This window comes from Bidens hawaiensis, unplaced genomic scaffold (genome assembly GCF_021521415.1).
Source record: "Bidens hawaiensis isolate Kalapana, Puna unplaced genomic scaffold, B.hawaiensis_p1.1 tig00009361_1, whole genome shotgun sequence".
NCBI lineage: Eukaryota > Viridiplantae > Streptophyta > Magnoliopsida > Asterales > Asteraceae > Bidens > Bidens hawaiensis.
In genome coordinates, this window is record NW_027491690.1 from 803,921 (window position 1) to 822,812 (window position 18,892).

The window sequence follows — 18,892 nt, forward strand, 5'->3', positions numbered from 1 at the left end:
CTTTGTTTACCGCCTACGCATTACTTTAATATATTCAAAACAAATTGTTTATTTTATTTCAGGCCACGGGAGGCGGGGAGGCCAGAGGTGCAGATGAGAGATCAGAACCCAGAGGGTCGGGCGTGGGAGGTTTTGTTCAAGATGTTTGGGGTCGACCGGTACTTTTCATTGGAGGAGTTCGCCGTGGTGATCGGCTTTTACACCGAGGAGGAGGTCCGGCAGCCAATCTACACCGTGAGCGTCCGCAAGGCCGCGGACGATTATCTGTGCGTTTGGTGGCGCGCGATTGCGAGTAAGCCTTTCCCAAAAGGTAGCCAAGAAAAAGCCTCCTACATCATTGACCCGTTGTACAGGTACGTGAACCTATGTTACTTTACATTACGTTACATTGTAATATATTACGTTATATTATATTATATTTACCTTATATTATATTTCGTTGTGCAGGTACCTACACAGGCTGATAGCCTCGTCAATACAAGGTCGATATCTGGGTGCTGACCACTGCAAACTCTCAGACTTGTTTTTTTTTGCGGTGCCTTCTGACGGGGATCCATTGCAACCTCGCCCATGGCTTCGCCTACTACATCGCCACATACCCGCACAGGCAGGGACGAGGATCGTTGCTCGGTGGCCCCTAGGTGACGCGCATCGCGCATCATTTGGGACTTCACACACATCTAGCTACCCTTACGATCCTGACAATATCCCCCCGCGAGCTCGCCCGTGGTAGCGCCCAGGGCATGCGTATTGTTCACAAGTTTAAGGACCCCGACGGGAGAAGATTTGACCGTCTTGTTACGGACTTCAACAAACCACCGTACATACTGGTGCCATTAGTCGAGCCTCCACCATTGATTGCCCCGGAGGTGCAAGTCGACGACAACCACGAAGAGCAATCGGGGGACGACGACAGAGGGGAGGGGGAGGACGAGGCGGCGAATGGAACTGAGCAGGTTCATGTTACTTTTATAACTAGTTTACATTTATTTGTTTCGTCTAAATATTAACGTTTAATTACCATTTTAATTTCAGCCACGGGTGCCGCAGCACGCACCGCGCACCTATCGAGCTGTGCGTTTAGACCACGCCACGGATGCATGCTTACGGAGAGTAGAGGACGCGTTGCTACGGATGCAACGTCAAATGGATTGGATGATGGAGAGGGAGGCCAGCCGACAGCGCGGTGAGGATTACACATTACCTCCCCCATGCTTTGATCACGAGGCTAGCACATCAAGGGCCGGCGCCGATGCCTCAACCAACGGGGACGAAGACGGGGACACGGTAGTGTAAATATTGATTTACATTACTTTGTTATGTTATGAACTTGTTATGAACTTTTAAATTTTGTATCTTATGAACTACTTATGAACTTTTATATTTTGTATTACATGGTTTTATGCTTTTTATGCTTTTTAATATTGGAAGGTTACAATTATTAAAATCCAACCAACTAGTAACATAAACAAGATCATAATATTAGTTTAACTATATAATAAACTTATGAAAAAGATGTATTTTCCAAACCAAAAGAAAACAACGAGAGCTTGGATTCCAAAACACCATAAATCAAACCAATATGAAGATGTATATTTCATTTAATATTTTTTTAATCAAATAGCCAACACCTCATATTATAGACTAAATTCACATTACAACCTATAACAAAGTAAGAACTACAAAATTTCTCAAAAAAGACTTAATAATTAATACATATATTTTTTCGATAGAAATATAAATATATTATAATAATTAACATAAACATAAAAATCAAAATCTTATAATTAAAATAAATATTTATTTAAATATATATCATTTTTTATCATAAAAATCAAAATCATTTTAATTAAAACAAATATATACTTAAATCAAAATGTTAATATACTTAAGAACTTAGAATAATATTAGTAATATTAATTAATGATAATAATGATAATAATATGATGATTTGATGTGGTGAGATGATATTGACCATGATTTGATTGATTGAGCACTCACTGCCACGGTTAGCACTTACCGTGGCGTTATGTGCGGTTTTCTAACCACCGCCGCCGGTGTGGTTAGAAAAGCCCAAAACAAATTGTTATGGTTTGTGAGAGGGACCATGATTGGATAAAGTAAGCTTATATTGTTTTCAAACTTTGTGACTTACAGTTGACAATGGATTTGATTTTTTAAATGTTTTCCTTTCTTTAGCATGCCGTTAAGTATTATTTGTTATTTGTAATGCAGATGATATAAATGTTGATTCACGAAACTTTGAGTGGATGCGAATACCTAAATGCCATGTTGTAAGTACAATAACATTTTTACACACTCATTCGGTTTATAAATCTTAAATTTTTAATAAATAATAGCATGTAATTCTAGATATTTATATATTATGACTCATTTTGTTAATTAGTGAGGGGTCATATGAAACAGTGTACCATGGTGTTTTGTGAGGCGGACAAGCAGCATCCATCAAGGAATTAGACCTAAGTAAGCAACCCGTTAAAGAAGTTTACTTAATACAACTTTATATTTTCGGTTTCTAAAGATTTTGGGTATATTGTTACAGGTCTTTATGGTATTCTGGCTTCAAAATGATAATGTTGTGGGATAACTCGAGCATTGCATTGATGGCGGTTTAAGAGTGCGGGCTTATGAGTGTCGTTCTAAGGGATCCCTTCATAATATTCTACACGGTAAGTGTTTTTGGTCATAATTAAGTTTTTGATCACACGGTTAAAATCGGTTTATGTGAAAGCAACATATTTAGATTTAAACAAATGTTGGAATCGGGTAAAACGAACTTCGTCCTTTAAATTATTTCTAAACCTATCAAAAGGTAGACGGGTAGGAATGAGGTTGTCATCGGGTTGATTGTCCATCTAACATCCATATTTTCTTTGATGTGCAGTGTTGAAAAAGAGTGAAAATGAAGAGACCAATATATCCCTAAGGTTTCTAATCTATATTTTGAATGGCTCAAGCTCAAGTCTAGAGTTCCCTCCCAAAATATGACAACCGTGTGTAACTCAGTTGTGACTATGACCCATGCATAATTACTTGCAACCTTGATAAGAAAGGAATTGTGTCATTCGGGGGAGTTTACAAAGTAATTACAGAAAGATACAGTCATGCTTCCGTCACAACACGCATATATATATAATTACAAATAAACGAGGTGAATGTTTTTTGTTACATTCTTTTTTGGTTTTGATTAACTTGAATTTGTGATTAGTTTTTTTCGCTACATTCAAATTGAACTATTTGTTTACGGCTTTATGCCCCTATTGTCACACCGGGTTCTAAAACTCAGTCCGCCGCAACGCGCGGATACGGTTACTAGTTACAATTAACGTAACAATAGCCTTTTGTTATTTGGAAAGTCAATAACAAATTTATAGTTATATTCAACAATAAGTAAAAGATAAACAAAGTAAAGTCAATTTATTGTAGGGAACAAAGTAATAAAACACTAACACTCTTACTAGAGAATTTACCGAGTCAACAACTTTTTCGGTTCAGATTATTTAACCGAATCTTATGTTCCGTCTTTTATTCCTGTATACCAAACTGTATCTAAATTGTTTCCGCTAATCATAATACTTAGTAAATAAACATTGTGTGTTTTATTCCGAGGAACTCGATCATAACACTTAAAATACACAATAATCATGGGTAAACCTATATTATACAAGATTCATCGGTTCAAATTTCTCAATTTTGATCATTTTTCAGTCAAATTGAATCAAAATCAAAATGGTTAAAATCGAACCAACAACATAAATTGAATTCGAATTGATTTCCATTTAAAACTGAATATTAACAAGACAAGTGTTATTAATTCAGTTATCTATCTGTATTGTACAAATGGCAATAGTTGTATAAACAAGAAAATAGCTTAATAGATACATGTATTCTGTTTTTTCATCGTTACAATGAATTCATATTTCTTGAAAAAAAACCAAACCAAATTGAATAATAATTTTAATTTAATACAAACATAAACGAAACCGAATATGCTATATTCCGTTTAAGCAATGTAAGTAAATTATGGTTTTTGACTTGATCAGTTTGTAATCCAATGCTTAAATCCCTTCGAATAATCACCATATAGTATAAACCAATGAATGTAATAAAAGTACAGAAAATTTAGGAAGACATGGCTGTGTCAGAAAACATATTACAATTAACGTAACAATAGCTTTTTGTTATTTGGAAAGTCAATAACAAATTTATATATATTCAACAATAAGTAAAAGATAAATAAAGTAAAGTCAATTTATTGTAGCGAACAAAGTAATAAAACATTAACACTATTACTAGAGAATTTAGTGCCCGAGACAACAACTTTTCAGTCCGAGGTTATTTAACCGATTCTTATGTTCCGTTTTTTATTCCTGCATACCAAACTGTACCTACAATTGTTTCCGCTAATCTTAATACTTAGTAATTAAACATTGTGTGGAATCTTATCTTTCGTTTTTTATTCCTGCATACCGAACTGTACCTAAAATGGTTTTCGCTAATCTTAATATCTTAATACTTAGTAAATAAACATTGTGTTTTTATTCCAAGGAACTTGATTATAACACTTAAAATACACAATAATCATGGGTGTTAATATTTTATACAATATTCATCTGTTCAAATTTCTCAATTTTGATCATTTTTCAATCAAATTTAATCGAAATTAAATTGTTAAAACCGAACCAAAAACATAAATCGAATTCGAATTGATTTCCATTTAAAACTAAATATTAATAAGACAAGCGTTATTAATTCAGTTATCTATATGTACTGTACAAATGGCAGTAGCTATATAAACAAGAAAATAGCTTAATAAATACATATATTTGGTTTTTTCATCGTTACAACGAATTTAAATTTCTTGAATAAAAACCGAACCAAATTGAATAATTATTTTAATTTAATAAAAATATAAACGAAACCGAATATGTCATATTCCATTTACACAACGTAAGTAAATTATGGTTTTTGACTTGATCAGTTGTTGATTGAATACTTAAAATCCCTTCGAATAATCACCATATAGTATAAACCAATGAATGTAATAAAAGTACAGAAAATTTAGGAAGACATGGCTGTGTCAGAAAACATATTACAATTAACGTAACAATAGCTTTTTGTTATTTGGAAAGTCAATAACAAATTTATATATATTCAACAATAAGTAAAAGATAAATAAAGTAAAGTCAATTTATTGTAGCGAACAAAGTAATAAAACATTAACACTATTACTAGAGAATTTAGTGCCCGAGACAACAACTTTTCAGTCCGAGGTTATTTAACCGATTCTTATGTTCCGTTTTTTATTCCTGCATACCAAACTGTACCTACAATTGTTTCCGCTAATCTTAATACTTAGTAATTAAACATTGTGTGGAATCTTATCTTTCGTTTTTTATTCCTGCATACCGAACTGTACCTAAAATGGTTTTCGCTAATCTTAATATCTTAATACTTAGTAAATAAACATTGTGTTTTTATTCCAAGGAACTTGATTATAACACTTAAAATACACAATAATCATGGGTGTTAATATTTTATACAATATTCATCTGTTCAAATTTCTCAATTTTGATCATTTTTCAATCAAATTTAATCGAAATTAAATTGTTAAAACCGAACCAAAAACATAAATCGAATTCGAATTGATTTCCATTTAAAACTAAATATTAATAAGACAAGCGTTATTAATTCAGTTATCTATATGTACTGTACAAATGGCAGTAGCTATATAAACAAGAAAATAGCTTAATAAATACATATATTTGGTTTTTTCATCGTTACAACGAATTTAAATTTCTTGAATAAAAACCGAACCAAATTGAATAATTATTTTAATTTAATAAAAATATAAACGAAACCGAATATGTCATATTCCATTTACACAACGTAAGTAAATTATGGTTTTTGACTTGATCAGTTGTTGATTGAATACTTAAAATCCCTTTGAATAATCACCATATAGTATAAACCAATGAATGTAATAAACGTATAGAAAATTTAGAAAGATATGATCATGTCAGAAAACATATTACAATTAACGTAGCAATAGCCTTTTGTTATTTGGAAAGTTAATAACAAATTTAAATTTATATTCAACAAGTAAAGATAACTAAAGTAAAGTCAATTTATTGGAGCGGACAAAGTAATAAAACACTAACACTATTGCTAGAGAATTTAGTACCGACTCAACAACTTTTCGGTCCGAGGTTATTTAACGGAATCTTATCTTCCGTCTTGGACCCCTTCGGCGTCGTTGACGACGTTGACCCCTCACCGTTTCCGGTGACAATCCTCGGCGACCTAATCGATAACGCCCGTGACAAAAACGATGGTGCCCGTGATAAAACCCATCGTTCTGATCTCACCACCACCCGGTCTAAGCTTTCTAGTCGTTTATATGGTTTTCTCCGCCCACTTATTGCTCCCGCGGTCCGGTACCCGGTTCTCCCACTTCCTTCTCCGACCATTCTTGTCGTGCTCCCAACCCGGTTCAACAGAGCCCGGTTCACCACTTGTTTTCTTACGTCCACTGGCAACCGCAACGTGAACCGGTCCAAATTCTCGCCCGGTTGAACAAGTGAGTGTCCGGTTGAGTGAGACCGGAACTTGTCGAATAATCTAGGAAATATCGGCGGCCGGTTTTATTTAACACTCTGGTCCCGGTTCAGCGACTCTGGTGGTACTGGTTGAGTCGCCAGAGTCGCTGGAGCGGGATCTTGTGCGTTGACTTCTTCTACAACGGAGATGGAAACGTGGTCGTCGTTGACGTTCACGTTTCCATCTCCTGTAGCGTCGGTCGAGCGATGCTAATCATCATCGCCCGACCGAGCTACCCGAGCCCCGTCACCTGCCTCGGCTGAATCTGGGACGAGGTTGGCCCGGCAGACGGGGCAGGTGACGTGGTTTTCAAACCAGGCGTCGATACACTCCGGATGAAACAAGTGATCACACTTGGGGATCAGCCGGAGTGTTTCCTCGTCCTCGTACTCGTTGAGGCAAACGGGTGTGTTCTTTTACAGAGGAGTAAACGAAGGTCGGAAACGTCTCGATGACAGACGAGTCCAGTCCGCGTGACGCAGCCGTCACGCGGCGGATAGAAAGCGCTCCACGAAGGCGGCAGATGTAAATAGAGAAGAAACCCATCAAGAATAAAGCAGCTACAAGAATAACAATTATGGTAATAATTGAAGGGTTAAAATCACCGTACGGGTACCCAGAAGGTGGAGGTGGTGAATTTTGAGACTGACATGTGGTAATAATAATTGGAGTACAAATAATGGTTGAATCAGTGAATAGTGTACCAGCTTTTGGTTATTTGATTTGAAATCATTTCAGCTGATGATGATTGTTCAAAAACTGAAGATGAAATTAGGGTTGTTATTGAGGGACAATAGGAACACGAAGACTCTGTGTCCTAATGGTTTGACTCAACGGAGAGAGAGAATTAACATGTGGATTGAATAATTTAAGATGGAGGTCTTAAATGGTTGGCTCATGGTCATGGCTGCTACTTTTGTAACATCATTATAAAAGGGTGAAGGAACCTTTTCATCAATTATTAACGCTTTATTTAGTATTGGGAATGTATTATGTCTAAACACAAAAATATTATATTTAATTACAAATTTATTAGGTATTCTACTTTATTACAGCATTCACATCAGATCTTCTAAAATATTTATGAGAAAAAATCTTTAAAAAATTTTAAAGAATAGTAAGTGATTGTGAATAGAGGAGAGATAAAATTTAAAAAAACCGGTAAATTTTGAGTAAATTTGGAGAACCACTGTTCATCCTCTCTGTACAAATAAATAGAGGATGAACAGTGGTTCTCCAAAATTTACTCAAAATTTACCGATATTTTTAAATTTTATCTCTTATCTACTCACAACCACTTACCATTCTCTAAAAATTTTTAGAGATTTCTCTCACAAAGTTTTTAGAGGACCTGATGTGAATGCTCTTATTAAACACACAAATAATATCTAGATAGAATTACAAATTTTGTCCTTTAAAAAAAGCCAAATTACGGTTTGCGTCCTTTTTTTAGTTTCCTTGCAGGCGGTATCCTTTAAACATTTTTTTCTTACACGTTATGTCCTTTACGCTAACTGGGTTAGAAAAAATCAGTTAAATACCCTCACGTGAGACGCATGTGAGGGCATTTTTGTCTTTTCGTCTGTACCTACAACTTCATCATCTTCTTCTTCATTTCAAAATCAGAAATTAAAACCCTAAAAAAGAGGTATATTGTGATCTACACAAGAACCTTAATTCCAATTCTCCAATCTTCAATTCAATTCATTGATTTAACACCTGCAAATTTATAACATCTCCCACTTCTTTCTCTCTTCTTTCTCTCTCTATGCCACCACCATCACCACCACCATCGGATCCGGCCACCTCCAACCCATCCACCACCACCGGATCCGGCCACCTCCAACCCATCCACCGCCACTGTTTCGATTTGTCTCAGATCTAGAAAAGAGAAAAAAAACATCCCAGATCTAGCGAACAAGAAGAAGGATGGTTGTTGTTGTGGATGAGAAGAGACGGCGACGTCGCCCCACCACCACCACCATTACTTCCCATTTCACCGTCAATTTTTATACTACTTTCTTGATCCAAATTAGGGTTTTCTGATTCCCGAGTATCCAATGAACTCCTGCAAATTTGAAGGCAAACCCACTTGTTTAATTGCGTGAATTTGATTCTTGTGTTGTTAATTTGTGAAAAACGATTGTGAATTGATGGGTTTAAATAGTGGGGTTTGAGTTTATGGGTTTGTGGGTAGCTGCAGGAGATTACTGGGGTGGAGTGAGTGTTAGGGTGAGTTTGAGTAAGCATGGTACAAGTATTGAAGCGGAAGGTATAAGTGGTGTGTGTGGAGATATACGGGCAGTGGTTGTAGTGGCGATGAAGATGAGGTATGGTGTTCTATGGCTTCCAAATAGTCCACATCATTGCCGGCAACGTTGTAGTATTTTAATATTTGTACCGATTAAGGAATCATCATTAAATGTGAACGGAAAGTGTGGCGGCGGTTTGTGAGATGGAGAGTAGATGGTGGTGGTGGTGGTGGTGGTTGGAGATGGGTTGTTGACGGCGATGGTGGGGAGTAGGAGGTTGGATATTAGGGAGGAGAGTAGGGGGGGTATGGAGAGGAGGTGGTGGTGGTGGTGGGTTGAATGGAATCTGCAACGAGGTGGCCGAAATCTATGGTGATGGTGGTGGCTTAGAGAGAAAGAAGAGAGAGGGGGGGGGATGTCTTATATATATTTTCTTTTCTTTTTTTTTCAATTTAAGGATACATTAAAATTACAATTATGCCCATCACATGTCTGGCACATGTCATACTTAACTTAGTTTTTCTAACTCAGTTAGCGTAAAAAACATAACGTGTAGAAAAAAAAGTTTAAAGTACACCGCCTGCAAAGAAACTAAAAATATGACACGAACCGTAATTTGGCTTTTTTAAAGGACAAAATTTGTAATTCTGTCTAATATCTATAAGAAGAAAATGGTGAAAAAGATTTAAGAGACTAGTTTGGTTGTCTTTGTTTTAAGAAAAAATTACAGAGATTGTCCTTTATGCTTGTATCAAATTTCACTCATTGTCCTTTATCTTTAAAATTGATATGTTTTGTCCTTTACGTTTAAAAATCTAACAGTGTTTGTCATTTAGCCCTAACCTCGTTAGTTTTTCTCGTTAAGTAACGTCATGTGACTTGCACATGAGGGCAAATTAGTCATTTTATCTGTTAAAACAAAAAAAAATGAAAAACAAAAAAAAAAACAAATATATCATCATCATCCCATTTTCACTCTTGCTCACACATAAGCAGCAGCTGCCACCATCACACCCCTCACTGCCACTCTCACTCCTCATCAGTCACCACCGCCACTACCACGTGTACTCACCGTCGCATACGTGTGTGTGAGAGAGATAGAGATACTTTCGAGGAGGATGACCACCGTCTCCGTTGGCGGCGGCTCAGAGCCATGGTTTCCTTTTACCAACACGACCTCGCGTCTGGTTTGACCTCGTAGGTCCAGATCTACACCGAATCTCGTCATGTCGTTGTGGTTGAGTGTGATTTTCAGATGATGCGACCATCGCACATACGACGACAAGATTCCAGGGTGGTGGTACAGCGGTGAATGTTGGGGTTTTGTAGGCGAAAAATAGGTGGCGGCTAGGGTTTAGCCCTAGCAGCTGCCACACGGTGGAATATGAAGCTAATTTCTCGAATGCATGTTTCCGGTGAAACCTAACGGCAGCTAGTGATGGCGGCAGTTGTTGAGGATCCCGATCGTATAGCCCCCCACCGTCCACTTTGATTACTGTATTTTATTATGAAATTGATTGAATAAGCCCAGTTAAGCAAATTAACCAAAACCCAGATAGGGATTCGATTATAATTGAGGGGATTGTTGATAATCGAAAGGTTGCTTGGAGAGATTTTATATACTTTAAGTTATTTAATTTGTTTTTTGTTTATTTATTAAAATATTTTTAAGTGAATGAGTAAAATGACAAATTTACCCGAGCAAGTCACGTGACATTATTTAAAGAAAAAAACTAACGATGTTAGGACTAAAGGACAAACACTGTTAGATTTTTTAACGTAAAGAAAAAAACATATCAATTTTAAGATAAAGGACAGTGAGTGAAATTTGATACAAACATAAAGGACAATCTTTGTAATTCTGTCTTGTTTTAATTTAGGAGAGCTAAAACTTGACTTAGGGGCTGTTTGGCAAGTGCTGAATCATAAAGAGGTCTGAATGATTAAGAGGATATGAGCCATTAAGTGTTGAACCAATAAGTGTTGTTTGGTTGGACATCTGAATGGCTGTACAAAATGACTATTTTACCCCTCTGAACTATTTCGTGCTGAATAAAATATATTCGTTTAGTTAGTGCCCTTAATAACTTAACTAAATGACCAAACTGTCATTATAACCAATCAAAATACATATTAAAACAAACTTTTATTATAATCAACCAAAAACATATTAAAAATATTTCACCACGACACTAACACAAATAACTAACAATACACACACAAGTAGACAAAACCCCCTAAACATTAAACAAGGCTTGAGCTATATCTCAACAAACATAACAAGGCTTAAAAATCTAAAAGAACAAAGAAATGATTAGATTGTCAACAAATATACCAAACACTACTAGAAAGAATGTTTTTAATGACATTGTTATTGACGAGTATGGCATGTCCTTCTTGAACGATCTCCTTCATGTAAGCACATCAGGTTGTCCAAATATGTCCGCTACATTACCTCCTCATTTGTGTAGCTTATCCTGTAATTGGGATATAAACAAATATTATTACGCAAACAGTAATCATCAGAAATATTAAAATAATTATATCAGTTGAACTTCTAATTGAAGTCAGTTGACCTCATAAAGTTAGTATATACTTGGTCAGCGTGTATAAAATAGGTCACATAAACTAATTTACCAAAAAATAAAGCATAAACTGATCTGCACACACGCGAGCTGTATTGCACCTGCATGCGCGAGCTGACCAACACAGGCGGGCTAGCCTGACCTGAATCTAATGTGTAAGATTAGTTGCACAATTTGCTAACAATTTGTTTGAGACTGCAAGGCAATATTATTTTTTCCTTAAAAACTCTTTAAACAAGAACAAGGCATGCTGCTAAAATCTTTGTTTGAGCCGATATCTCAAACAAAGCTAGTTTACTTCTCAAGATGATTATTGCATCATACTAGTTACTGCCATATAATAAATGCATAACTAAAGAACAATGTAAAATGAATTAACAATTTAACAAATTGCAGAAAGCTTTTATTAAAAATCTGACTAACCAAATGCAAAAAATCGAGATTTTTGAACAAAACAAACATGGGAAACTTCCACCTTCCCTGTGCTGGAAACACAAAACCATTCCACCTCTATCATAACAGATAACGACATATGCGACAAACATAAACTATAAAAGTAAAAGCATAAAATAAAGCAAACTGTTATTGACGATTTTTGATAATCGAAAACCGAAACAGGACCGTTGAAAATAAAAACTGAACCAAACCAAACCGTTACTAACGGTTTGGTTTCAGGGTTTGGACTAGTTATGCATCTATAAAAACACATAATATATTATGTTGATTAAAATAATCGGCCATCACAAACGAAAAAATATTTGTAAACCAAAATTGATAGTTTTAGTTAGCCATTAATCTTGATGCTTCATCACCAATATAATATCAGTTAAACTTGTATATGCCAATCAAGATAAAGATTACCAAGCTCTTGAAATATATTAGTATAAGTTGTTGAAATATAAGCAATTGATTTAAAACCTTTAAGAAGACACAATGCTAGATGAGATTAAATAGAAAAACCTTTACACTTTAATTAGAAACAACCCACCTAGATTGTAAGCTGCAATTTCTGCAAACAATGCTCCCAAGTTACTAAACTTAGCCCATGTTATAAAATACTGATAATTAAATACATATATCATGCAATCTTACGGTCCGGTCTGGTTTATATGACCGATTTTCGTTATAAACCGTAAACCAAACCGTTCGTTACAGTTTGATAATTCTTAGACAATAGAAGCAAAAGATAACATAATGGTCATTTGTCAAACCCGATAGATACCTGAAACCTGCAAGTATGCTTGATACCCGATGGGTTTTGGGCCGGGTTTGGGACGGGCTATAATAATCGGGTCCGGGGTTGGGAATACATAAACCCGTCCTGACCCGACCACAAACGCAAATTGTAATTGCTTTCTATATATAAGATACAAACCAATTGAGCATCAATTTCGTCCTGTAATCTTCCCATATCAAACTTTAATTGGTTGACAAAACCTACAAAGTTAAAAAAAATAAAATCAAAATCAAGAATCAACTAAATTGAACATCAATTAGCCGTTTGAGCCACACATCCTAGCTTTTAGGCCTAGCCGATTGAACCCGTGAGACAGGAATCGATGAGTGTGGGGAAATATAAGAGACGAAATCGAGTAGAGAAACAAAAAAACATACCTGTTTGCGCTTGGAGATCAAGGGAGGATGGTTGCCACAAGGAGAAAGGGCAATTACGTCCTTATTTTATATCTGGTTCGGAAAGGACCGAACCATTCAGATATCATTTTTTACTTCAACAAACAATCTGAAATCTGATTCCGCCAGACCTAGACCCAATTAAGAGGTCAAACAAACACACCCTTAGAGCTTGACCTCACTTAATTTTGAACTTTCCGTGTAAAGCTCAAATTTGAGTAGGCTCAGGCTTAACGTGTTTATTGTTTATTAACAAATTTATATGCATATAATTGTCTTTTATAGTCGTTTTATTATCATATTTTTTGTATAATAAAATATTATTTATTTATTTATTTTTATCATAATTTCTAGAAAGATAAATAAAAATAAATATCATATATAAATAATCATTAGTTTAGTTTAACGAGATGACTTATGTTTGGTAAATAAAACTCAAACTTAAGGACATTCTTTATACAAACACAGACAGAGTTTGATTCAAACTGTTTATGAAGCTTGACTACTACACACTCCATAAATAATAAGTATAACTTTATTCTCTTAATCAAAATATTAAGTTGTCTAACTAATGACCACATAGATGGATCTAAACATCCTTTACATATTCATTTTAAATAATTGTTGAAGATAAATTAAACGCCATGCAATCCCTAAAGTTATTTGTTACATCAAATCCATTTAAGATGTTATAAGTGGTGTCCCACTAGTATCCCACTATAAACACTTCATGTAATTTTCTAAACTTAACATGCATGGGATCTAACTTGTTATCTATTATCTGTTTATATTTATTTATATAGATTAAAAGAGGAATTTGGTGTCGCAATGGCTTTTATCCAGTTTGATTATTAATATTAATTTTTTTAATTTCGGTATTGTAACCAATGTAGTTGAAACCGATCGAATCACGTCGACTCACTACCTCAACGCCATGTACTACAACGCTCGGGTTTTGCCAACGGCCGGGTTTTACCGATCGAATAAATGTTGTTTTAAATATTTTTTTTTCATATGCTAATCTTTTTATATGTTAACTAGTTTTTATCCCCCGTACTACGGGGGTTGTTTTATATTATCTGTTTCTAATATTTATTTATTTTTTGAATTTTTATTTTTTATTGTATGAAAGTTAATCATATACTTATGGTTTGATGATAAATTGTTTCACAAATAAATTAGATGTTATAACCTGTTTAAAAGCTATATGGGTTTAATGAGACCCAATACCCGTTTATTTTTTTTACTATAAAATTGGTTTTTTAATTATAAATAATATATATATTTTTAAATAAATCATATATTAATTTTTAGTATATCCATACTTTATAGTATTTTTATATCAAATATTTGGTGAGATTAGTTTTTCATTTAATGAGATGTTATAACCCGTTTAAGAAATATTTGAGTTTGATAAGGCCCATACCCGTGAATTCGGGTCAAATGCATGAGACGCCTCCATTAAAAATCAAGCAAATCTGGTGACTCCAAAAAAGGGGGGAAGCGACCACATCACGGCACGTATGATTTTTATGTTTTCGTTTATATATATTATAGATTTGATGATTTTATTTTTTAGGTTTTAACGCTTAGGTTTCACCAATGTTGTTTATACCGTGCCGAATAGGGGTGTTCAAAATACCCGAACCCGATTAACTTGAACCGAACCGAACCCGAATAAGCTAATTCGGGTCGGGTTAAATAGGGTCAAAAAGTATTAATTGGGTTATTCAGGTTAACCCGAATTGTTAATATGGTCGAGTTCGAGTTTATTTTTGGAAAAAAGTCGGGTTTCGGGTTAACCCGAATAACCCGATTGGTGGTAATACTTAACTTTAAATACAATGATGAAAATGTGAAATAAGCACTATAAAGACAATATTGTAAGCTTTATAGATGAGTTAATTATTCTACTTATTCATGAACCGTTAGACGGAAAGTTTATTTATGTTGTGTTCTTTTAATTAAACGAACGAACATGAACACATGTTTCACTCATTCATTTATGTTCGTGAACGTTCGTTTATAATCGTTCATTCATGTTCGTTTACATATTAATAGAAAATTATTAAATATTATTTGCATTTAGATATCATATCACCCAAATATGTTTTATATTTGTTTGTTTGTGTTTATTTAAATGCGTTCATTTAAGTTCGTTTATGTATGTTTGTGTTTGTTAATGCATGTGCATGTATGTTCCTTCATGTTCATTTATCTTTGTTTAATTATGTTCGTGAACTATTCGTTTAGATTTTAAATAAACGAACACGAACATGTTTAGTTTTTAACTAACGAACATGAACATAAATATTTGTTCGCGTTTGTTAAAAGTAAAATGAACGAACACGGACATGCCTTTATTCATGTTGGTTCGATTCGTTTACATGCCTATATATGTAATTATAAGATAATTACTTGTAAAAGAAATTGAAAATTGAGTGGAATGAGAAATTATGCAACCTATAACTTACAAACACAAAAAAAACAACTTAAAATTATAAAGTAACACGGTTAACCCGATTAACCCAACTAACCCGAAACCCGAATAACCCGAACCCGACTAACCCGAACCTTAATAGGGTCGGGTTGCAGGATAGATATTTTTTACTGAAAATCCGACTAACCCGACCCGATTAACCCGAAACCCGATCGGGTTGACCCGATGAACACCCCTAGTGCCGAACATAAACGATATTGACCGAATTCGAGTAGACTCGTTGTCGTAACGCTTGAGTTTTACCAACGGTCGGGTTTTACCAACAGAATAAACATCGTTTTAAATATTTTAACTTTTTTATATGTTAATAATCTTTTTATACGTTAACTTGATGAAACTGTTTGTTGGTTTTATGTTTGGTACCATTACGGAGGTAACCGATACCGACTGAATACGCGTCCACTCGCTGCAGCAACGCTCGGGTTTTACTAACGCCTGAATTTTACCGACCGAATGGTGTGCCTACATGCCACCCTCCCCAGAACCTAATTATAGCTTTGCTATTGGTGAGAATTCACTGGGTATGATTGATTGATTGATTGATCTAAGTTTTTTCTATAATACGCTACCGCCAAAACCGGCCGAATTCGCGTTGACTCACCACTACAACTCTTGGGCTTTACCGACCGAATTCGTCGAGCAATGCACGCGGAAAAATTTGTGTTGAGACTGTGACGAACATTTTAACTTGTTAACTTTTTTTAATATAGCTTACAGAGCGTCACCACTGTTTTCGAGGTCCACCTTTGTCACCAGCAATGGCTGGAGTAGCCATATTGCTGCAAGTTTGTGGTCATTGACCCAAGAGGCTTTAATTCTTTCAACGAAACAAATACCCAATTAGACTATGAAATAAACCTTGAACTCTAGAGAGAATGCACCACCAACCAAGTTCTCTTATCAAAGTTTTCATATTTTGTTGAATTATGTAAATTCATTTTGATAACCAATTTTAATAAAATACTACTGTTTTTACACAACTTTTTTATATATAAAAAAAAAGAATAAAAATACTAATTAAATTTTGCTCGTTTAATAAACTTGGAGCTGGAGACAGTCAAATCATATTTAAAAAATGTTCTATTAAGTTGAAAATTGAAAGTATCAACAAAATCTTACTTTAGACGGGATTATTTATACATGAATTGTCTGATTAGCTAATAATAAAGGTTGTCGGAAAACAGTCGAAATATATATGTATCAGCTGAAACCTGATCAAAAACGACTGCTCAAACATTAACATACTTTTATCAAACACCACGAGTTGAAATATTATCAAACGAACATTAAAACATGTTACAACAATGCTACGAAAAACATCACTACAAACTATCTTTTGTGGTTGGCACTTTCGTGTCTTCAGGTTTTTGCTCGTTCACAGCGCTTACATCTGAAGACTCTCCCAGTGTCTCAGGTTCTTTTTTCAACTCGGTTTCAAATTCTTTTGCTGCCTGCAAATACATACATACTTAAATCAAATCATACTTAGACCAGATATGTAACCGGGTTCAGTTTTAAACGGGTCTGAATATCATCTCTTCTTGAAAAATATACAGCTTCAAATCAAGGTTAGAAGGAATGACGGGCAAAATAACTGTATTGCTAATTAGAGTGAATATATTTAAGGTTGTCAAATCAAACCATGATGTTTAGGCTTGTAAAAGAACTAAACGTTCATGAACTGTTTGTTCAACATGAAGTTCGTTTATGTTTGTTTACTTAATAAACGAACAAGCATGAACAAAAAAATGTTTTTCATCAAATTAAACGAACGAACATGAAGACATGTTTTGTTCGTTCATTAATGTCTGTCTGTATATGTTTGTTTGTCCGTTTGAATTTTAAAAAATACATTAGTAGTTATATTATGTACATATAAACATAAAAAGGGTTGATTAATGAAAAAATGAATTTGTTCGATCATATGTTTGTGTCGGGTTAAAGTTAAATGAATGAACAGAGCATGCCCTCATTTGTGCTCGTTCGGTTCGGTTACATGCCTAATAATGTTGAAGCCTACGTATTACGAAATACACGCTCATCATTATGTGATAGTGATACAAATGGTAAATGGAATTATCAATAGCAAACAAGCAAGTAAATTAATAAGGAAACTGTGGAGAAAAGACTCAAAGCAAGTAATTCGCCTAAGATTATTAAAGAATGAAAATAATAATTTATTTATAATGTTACATGTAAAATAAACAAAACAAAATATTTAACTAAGATTCAAAGTCCTAAGTACTAATTGGTGACAATAATAATATATCTATGAAGAAGTAAAAAGATAGGAGTATATAAAAGTGACGTACCTGTTGGAAGCTCTTGACGGTTTTGCCAATACTCCGACCGACTTCCGGCAGCTTCTTGGGGCCGAAAACAAGGGCAACGACGCCGGCGATGACGACGAGCTCCGGCACACCAAGTCCGAACAAACAATTGCAAGAAATCCCTTTTTTTGTGTTCCCGAGTTTAATGAGAATGAAAGGAAAATCAAGGAATTTACATATTTCATGTGTTCCCAAGTTGAGAAGAAAAGAAAAGAAAGTTATAGTTTTACTATCATACCCTTTAAGTAAAACTAAAATAAAATTAGTTTTAAGGGTAATTTAGTAATTAAAAAGATTTTCTCTTCTAATATCTCTAATTTGGGAGGATGAATATATGTTTAAATTTTCTAGTATTTTCCCTCCCCTTCCCGCTCATTCTCTCCTTAAAAAAAACTATGTAACATGATATTTTAACATTTTCTCCTCCTTCCCCTCCCCTCGTTAAATGAGACTCTGAAACACAGTGTTAAAATCTCCAATATCTCTATCGGCTCATCATCACTCTTTCACCATGATTCACTCACTCTCTTCATCTAAAATGTAAATAATTCATTGGCTCGTCATCTGCTTCATGTTTTCAATCTCACCATCTGCCTCTGTTTCCAATTGCACCGTCGGATTCAAGTTTATATTCGCACCATTTTCCTTTTCCTGGTAAGTATAATTCATTTTTCAATCTATAAATTAATCAATCGATTGAATAAGTAATTATTCAGTTTTTAATCGATTATGTTTATGTATGAAAGTTAGTATAGCAATTAGAGGTTGTTACTCGAAGGGCATATTGTTAATCCGAAATTCGTTGTTGTGGATTAAATCGTTTGAATTATTTAGTTTTCAATCAATAAATTATTCCATCGATATACTCAATTATCTATAAAACATAAAGTATATGATAATTTTGAGATAGTCATATATAGCAAACATGAACAATCATGTATATCAAGAAAACCATATCAGTGAAAAAATGAA

The 18,892-nt window shown here is 34.5% G+C and overlaps 1 pseudogene across 1 annotated transcript; it reads right to left on the bottom strand.

Annotated features, from left to right (window-relative positions):
- Nucleotides 1-6,002: 6,002 nt before the first annotated feature.
- On the bottom strand, nt 6,003-18,589 carry LOC143532118 (E3 ubiquitin-protein ligase ATL6-like; annotated as a pseudogene). The gene is made up of 5 exons (XR_013135121.1): nt 18,508-18,589; nt 17,903-18,042; nt 16,921-17,041; nt 12,834-12,895; nt 6,003-7,328 (listed from the first exon to the last, which is right to left on the bottom strand). The product of XR_013135121.1 is annotated as an E3 ubiquitin-protein ligase ATL6-like (transcript).
- Nucleotides 18,590-18,892: the final 303 nt, after the last annotated feature.